The sequence below is a fragment of the Ranitomeya imitator genome, chromosome 3, assembly GCF_032444005.1.
Source record: "Ranitomeya imitator isolate aRanImi1 chromosome 3, aRanImi1.pri, whole genome shotgun sequence".
Lineage (NCBI taxonomy): Eukaryota > Metazoa > Chordata > Amphibia > Anura > Dendrobatidae > Ranitomeya > Ranitomeya imitator.
In genome coordinates this window covers 227,387,086-227,394,959 of record NC_091284.1, presented here as the reverse complement: position 1 = coordinate 227,394,959, position 7,874 = coordinate 227,387,086, and the positions used below count along the sequence as shown (strand labels likewise).

Genomic DNA, 7,874 nt, shown 5'->3' with positions numbered 1-7,874 from the left:
TATACTATTGTCATTTTTCTGGGACACTTATTCCAGTCTTGCCCTGTAACCGTAATGGATTGTTTGTTATTTGTAAGAAAAATCGTTCCAGCTATTGCCAGCATAAATCATATTTGCACGTTTAAGGAATTGGCTATCCTTTCGCTCATGCAGTTTCCTTCTCTCTAGGCATTTTCCCTGTCTGAAGCATTCTTCAATCACAGCTTGTGTCATTCCCTAAGGGCTGCGAGGAGGGAGGGGAAAAAAAAGCATAGACTTCACAATATTGTATGCATGTGAGGAATAAGGGGGCTGGCAGGAAGCATGCTGAGAGGGAGAGCAGGCATGTTTGCATTGAGAGGAGAGGAACACAATATTGGGAGAGACAAGCTCTGAGGAAGCCACTAAATTTGGACTTTCCCAGGATCAAACTTGGCGACAGCACCCAGGAAACTGGTCATACCGGAGACCGCAGTGAGTACAGTGGTTTCTCTGTTAACCCATATTGGTCCCAGTTCTCAGCATTTGAGTTAGCTGTGTGTCTACTATGCTGAAGGCTACCCAATCTTGCAAGGGCATCACTGGAATCGTGCTTAACGTTGTGCCTTGCTGGTTCTGTCACCTTCAGTGTCATGGATACAAACCCGTCATGGTGCCTTCCAATCGTTTAATTAGTAGACAATTTAATTTTAGCTTTCCGACAACAGTATTCAACCAGCCAAATGATTTTATAAGCTTCCCTTTAGACTCATAGCTATATTACTGATCTCCGATATCTGGGGCAAAACATCACTGGATTTCTCAAAAAGCAATGTTCCTGTATATAGAAATGACATAACACTAATTAAACGGGTGAGAAGAAATTTTACAATATGATGTTACACAATCACTGAAGGCATTGTAGATGGTTCAGTATAGTTACACAAGACCTAGAAACCTTTGAGTTTTAATGCCATCGTAATGACTATTTTCCTTGAGGAATAAAAAACCCTATAATTTTTCCACACATTTAATTTGCAATGGTCTATAGCACGTTTCCCCTTAATAGGTGGTTAGGGAGAAAGCAGTAATAACATCTAGACAGCAGGCTATCCTGAATAAAGACCTAGGATTAAGCATGGTTTGATGTTTTAGTCGGTAGGATGAAAGCAGATTAGAGGAGCCCAAGCTGTTCTTGGCATCACTATCTCCCTGTGAGTGAATGCCATTAACACCTACACTTTGTTGTGGCGGCTGTGACTTGTTCTTGAACCCTTCCTGTTATTGTCACTTTCAAAAAGATTTGTTATAGAAGTTTCTAGTTTTGCCTATACAGTAGAAATGAAAAAAAAAGGTCAGGTTTGAGGATAGTATAGGTACCATATAGGGAAAAAAAATCAGATTTAGGAGATATGTCTCTCTACGTTTCTCTGGATTGACTTGCATGTGTTCTTGTGCACGCGTTAAACTTAACCCTACTTGTACTCGGCTTGTCAGTTTTTCATTTACAGAATGCTTTTAACTAAAGCGATTTGTCCACAATGCCAAAATCACTACATCAAAATCAGCTCGTGAAGAAGGAAAAAATAAGCATTTCTAAAGGGGTGATTGTTATCGCTACAACCCGAAAGTGATCACAAGGTAGATCTCATTAGCAGTACCGGTAATATTCTTTTTTTTTTTTTTGCACAACAAGAAAAAAAAAGTGATTTAGACTTTGAGAAGGTCCCAATGAAAAACAAATCATAGCCAAGAGATATGACTGTCAATGGTTTTCATCCCAATCCAGTATCGGCTCTGTCTAAACAGGATGCCGCGATAAACTTGCTGTTAAAGTTTGCGACTGCATTCCTTCTTTCTGCTAAGTGCTTCCGAACAGTAATAAATAGGATTCTACGTGATTACATGACTTAGTGCAGCAGTTTCCGCTGGCACTTTGGTAACTAAGGTGTATTATCATTAGTTAACAATTTCAACATTAGAATGACATAATAAGCAATTATGTTTCCTTAGAAGAGTGACCTTGGCTCTGATAATTTGACCTTTCGGGTCTATTGTGATTATCTGTGATCAGTTTTGATATATTTCATGTATCCAAGAAGTATAGTTTCTCCTTGAGGAGATTGACATGCTAAGCATGCCAAGATGAGGAGACTTAAAGCCGCAATGCTCCTGTGGGAAATATGCTAATTATGCAAATTGTCTCTTCAGAGAGGACGAGAACTAGAACTCTAGTGCCACCTATTGGAAGGTAACAATCCTACAAGTCAATGTCAACCCTTTAACGAGCCTTGTCACATGACTTAGGTTAATAGCCAAACCAGAATCACAATTTACAGACTCTGTGTTTCAGAGTACTGCCCCTCGTTAGTGCAAAGTGGAGATCTGGTTTGGCTGTGTGAGAGGCGTCCGACCGATATCCAAAAAGTATCGTTTCTCCTTACAGAGATTGACATGCTAAGCATGCTGAGATGAGGAGACTTAAAGCCTCAATAGGTGGCACTAGATGTTATGACCTGGTGGTCAGGACAATAATGGACCTGGTGGTTAAGAGCACACGGAATGACCTGATAGTTACTGATAATAAGGACGAGCTCTGGGACGTGGGAACTCTGCTGACCGCAATCCCTAAACCTATCAAACACACTAGAAATAGCCGTGGATTGCGCCTAACGCTCCCTATGCAACTCGGCACAGCCTAAGAAACTAGCTAGCCCTGAAGATAGAAAAATAAAGCCTACCTTGCCTCAGAGAAATTCCCCAAAGGAAAAGGCAGCCCCCCACATATAATGACAGTGAGTAAAGATGAAAATACAAACACAGAGATGAAATAGATTTAGCAAAGTGAGGCCCGACTTACTGAACAGACCGAGGATAGGAAAGGTTACTTTGCGGTCAGCACAAAAACCTACAAAAAGACCACGCAGAGGGCGCAAAAAGACCCTCCGCACCGACTCACGGTGCGGAGGCGCTCCTTCTGCGTCCCAGAGCTTCCAGCAAGCAAGACAACAAATTAAATAGCAAGCTGGACAGAAAAATAGAAAACCAAAGAAATACAAGCTGGAACTTAGCTTCTGATGGGAAGACAGGTCACAAGAACGATCCAGGAGAGAACTAGACCAGTACTGGAACATTGACAGGTGGCATAGAGCAAAGATCTAAGTGGAGGTAAATAGAGCAACAGCTAACGAATTAACCTAGTCACCTGTGAAACTCAGAAACACCCACCAGAGGAAGTCCATGGACAGAACCAGCCGAAGTACCATTCATGACCACAGGAGGGAGCCCGACAACAGAATTCACAACAACTAGAGTTCTAGTTCTCTTCCTTTCTGGAGACACAATTTGCATAATTAGAATATATTTCATGCAAACAGACAAATGTCCTTACAAATTTCAGGACAGTACCAAAAATACATTTCAAAAGCTGGGTTGCCAGCCATCCAGAAATTCCAGAACAGTCAGTAATAATAGAGCACTTTTTTGACCTGTCTATAAAAACAATGTAAGGCGTTCATGATTCTTTTGAAGCTGAAGAAACTTTTACAAATTATTTTGAATGGAATTATCATTTTACAGTTTACAGTGCATGCAGCTGAAGACTTCATATCATAATTATGGGCTGTAGACATGGATCACTTGTAATCATAATAATTTATGATGGTTTTCCAATGAGTCTGTAAAAAATATTGACTGCCCTTGATTTTTTTAAAGATGCACTCCCATCACCATTTTGTATCCTCTTAAAAATATTGCAATCATCATATTCTATGGCACTGTGTAGTTTCAATTGCTCATTTTGTCCTTCTACCTGGATAATTCTTTTGTTTTCCATTAGGTCTATGACATCACGTGATTAAAAACTGAAAAGCTGAATCCTTCTAAGGACTATATAGAAACAGGAGGTCAATTTTCCCTGTATGCATCAGTCTTGGTAAAAGTCAATGGCATCGGAGAGGAGCGGAGCAGCTGGGTCACCAGTTGAGGAGGGGAATGATTTCTGCAGGTAAAAGAAACTTCCTGTTTCTACATAGAGAAAAGAGAAGGATTAGCTGGGTAAAAAGGTAAAATCAGCAATTGTAAGTAGAAATGGGTGATCCCGAACAGTAAAGTTAGGCTTCCGTACCAAACATCTACTGTTCAGGCACAGACACCGAAAACTGACTACACCAGGAGGTTGGTCTAACTGTTCAGGTTCGGCCCCCTTAACACTGGGTGTTTCTAGCTCTGTCATGTGCATGACAGCGCTGCAAACACTGCTTCTGATCAGCGGTAAAATGATTACCGCTGGTCAGACAGCCGCAGTTCCAACGCTGTGAAATGACACCGTGAGCCCACAGCTGTGACCAGAGGTAAAGAGTTTACCTCTGGTCACTGGCGTCGGCTGATGGGACTACTGCTCCCATCAGCCTACACCTGCTTTCACTAATAACGAAAGCAGGCGGCGGCTTCAGGGAGTACAAACCTATAAAAGTGAGATCAAAGAAAAGACAAAAAGAATGGACTAAAAGCAGGCTCGCACAACCCCAAATATAGAAAAATAATTAACACGTTTATTAAACACCATAACATGAATGTAAAAACATTTAAAAATCACAACAAGTGTGTACAACACACCCCCATAACTCGATGAAATATCCATAGAGAGTACACGTATATATAAATGGAGTAACATACATAGCCAGACATATAAATAAATGCAATACAGTGGGTTTAAATGATCATATGGGTCATATCAATAAACCAAGGCAAAAAGCCTAGATACATACAGACACTGTATACCCAATTGAGAAATAAATGATCTAAGAGGACCTAAAAATGGTCTAAAGATCCAAGAATATCCACTGTATATGGCGCATGTAAGAAAGGCAACCTAAGCAGAGAAATAAGGCTCCCACAAAAAGGATAAATGAGCAGACAGCGTCATGCTGGAAAATACTCAGCTGCATATAAGGTGGTATGGCTGAAAGCAGAAGGCTGCTGAGCTGTAAATGGCTCCAAAAATCCACATGTGCCACAAAGCCGGCAAACGAGGAGGGGGTGTGAGGACAAGACCCCACGCGTATCGCCGCCGCAGCGGCTTCGTCAGGGGAAGTGGGTCATATGGTGCAATACTTACGTATATATAAGGTACATAATGAGCAGGAATAAACACCGGTGTGTTATCTGGACGCAGGGGGAGTAGATCGGAAATGAGCCGCCGGCCACGGGAAGAAGGAGGCAGGACAGAATGAGAGAATCTCCATGGAGAAGGGCGCATGCGCAGACGCGGCTCAATGATTGAGCCGCACTGCGCAAGCGCCGAGCAGAGAGTAGAACCCATAGATGGAAAGGGGGGAGCGGTGAATGATCGGCACACATCAGAGGCAGAAACCAAACAGACCAGCGCAAATCTAGATCGAGCCCACCATAGCGCAACCCAAGAGGACCTGTGTAGGAGGAAATATATAATTAATGCATATATATAATGCCAAACAAATATGAAGGAAATATATATAATATAATAATAACAAACATGCAATGATAAGCTAAGGACAAGAATAATAAGATAGCAGAAGAGTATATCAAAAGTCATATCATATCACAAGGCATAGAAGACCAAAGGGCGCTACTCATTGTCCTACTAGAAAATAATTGAGTAATAAAGATCCATATATATATGGATCTCGAAGAAGGCTGGAGCGGCAAGTCCCATTCCAAATGAAGCAAGTTTGAACTGTTGATTCCGCTCCTGATAGATGTAGAAAATCCAAGAGAGCGCTGATGCTATATGTTGAAGTGAAGGTCTCCAATATCCAATATGATATTACATTATATCACACCAGGCGCTATCCATCATATAGTAGTCCCCTCCGCACTAGTCCAAAGTTGTAAATCATCAAAGTTCACACAGAAAGGAGGAAAGATGGCTGGTTAATCCGTTTATTCGATATAAATATCAATGATCCACATATTTGGAATAAGCTGTCCATCTGATGTAAGAGGATTCAGGTACCCAGGAAAGTTCGCCGACATGAGCAAGACATATCACGATGTCAGTCCTTAACATCCAAAGGTCATGTACAAGAAAAGCCGTCCGTCCTACTGAAAAGTCCACCACCATCCAAAAACGGGAAGATCTCATAATAGCGAGCAACTAAAAAGTGGAAGAGAGATGTAAATATCAATAAATCTGCGTATTAACCTAAAAAAACGGTAAACAGTAGCTCCTCATTCAAACCGAAGGGGGTCACTGAATGCAATAAAAAGATCCAACGGGATTCTAGTTGTAAAAGAAATTTGCGTTTATCTCCCCCTCTCTCATTGTGGGTCAGTTTTTGTAGACCAACTACTTTTAAATGAGTGGAAGAACCACCATGTTTAGCCAAAAAATGTTCGGCCACCGGCACAAGGGCCTTTCCTTTCCTCAAATCTGAGGCCGCAAGATGCATGGTGGAGATGTGCTTCTGAGCTCGCTTCCTCAGCTCTTGGGTAGTTTGGCCGACATACACCATCTTGCAGGGACAAATGAGTGCATAAACTACATCCCTGGATTTACAGTTGATGTATGATTTTAGAGGAAAACTTTTGGAGAGGGTCGGGTGGATAAAGGCATCACGGGTCGGAACCATGTGAGGACACACAGTACAGTCTCCACATGGAAATGATCCCCGAAGCGTGATGCCTCTATTCAATCTCATAGTAGGTCTTTGGTAGTGGCTCCTAGTTAGAAGGTCCCTTAAATTGGGTGCCCGTCTCGCTGTCATAAGAAGTCTGCTGCTAGTGACCTCCATCGTTTGGGTATCTGCACGGAGAATTGGCCAGTGTCTTGATAAAATATCACTGACCTGTTTCCAGCTGTTGTTGAAATCCGTGATAAATCTAGTCTGTGTTTCTCGGTTATGCTTCTTGGAGGATAAGAGTGCACTCTGATCTTGTGCCCTCGCTCTCTGGTAGGCTGTAGAAACAACACGTTTAGGGTAACCCCTTTTTGAAAAACGATCAGAGAGTTCACGAGCTTGAACCGAGAAATCGCGATCAAGGGTACAATTGCGTCTCACGCGTAGGAATTGTCCCGTAGAAACACCCACCTTAGTATGCCACGGGTGAAAACTGGAAAACTCCAGAAGTGCATTTGTCGCTGTGGGTTTACGGAACAGATTTGTCGCCAGATGTTGCTCGTGTGGAAAAATCCTAAGATCCAGAAAGGTGGTATCACTGGTAGAAATAGAATACGTAAGAAAAATATTATGGGGATTAGTATTCAGATGGTCAAAGAATAAGACACATTCCTCCCTGGTGCCCTTCCACAAAATGAAAATATCGTCTATATAGCGATACCAGGCGTGTACGTGGGCAGCGAAAGATGTTAAAGGGTAAACAAATATTTCTTCCCACCAGCCTAAAAAGATGTTAGCAAAGGCTGGTGCGCACTTTGTGCCCATCGCCACGCCTGATCGCTGTAAATAATAGACCCTATCAAACAGAAAAAAATTGTGGTGAAGAACAAATGTTAGCAAATCCAGGAGGAATGTGTCATGTCCCCTATCGGTAGACTGTTTTTTATTCAAAAAATATGCAACTGCCTCCGTCCCGTCCTTGTGATCAATGTTCGAATAAAGTGTTTCCACATCACAAGTTACAAGCAAAAAATTAGAGGGAAGATCAATCTGGCCACATATTTCGATGAAGTGCGAGGAATCCTGAATAAATGAGGGAAGGGATGAAGCAATTGGTTGAAGAAAAAAATCCAAATATCCACCCGCCCTCTCACACATGCTGCCGACACTTGAGACGATGGGTCTGCCCAGGGGTCTGGTGCTGTCTTTATGAATTTTCGGCAACATTTTATATGGAAGACAGAAGTCGGATCAGAGAGGAGCTGTTGGTAATACTGGGTATTGTTAAGTTGACGTTTAGCCTCAGCTTCATATAAT

The 7,874-nt window shown here is 42.0% G+C and overlaps 1 protein-coding gene across 4 annotated transcripts in view; it reads left to right on the top strand.

Moving 5' to 3' along the window:
• Window positions 1-253: 253 nt before the first annotated feature.
• Window positions 254-7,874, top strand: part of KLHDC8A (kelch domain containing 8A) — a 119,311-nt gene continuing 111,690 nt past the window's right edge. Inside the window, exons 1-2 of one of the 4 annotated variants that reach the window (XM_069756216.1) lie at window positions 254-453; window positions 1,456-1,599. The gene's annotated coding sequence lies outside the window, so the exon portion shown is untranslated. The remainder of the gene's footprint in view (window positions 454-1,455; window positions 1,600-7,874) is intronic. The other 3 variants (XM_069756215.1, XM_069756218.1, XM_069756217.1) reach the window with 3 other exon arrangements.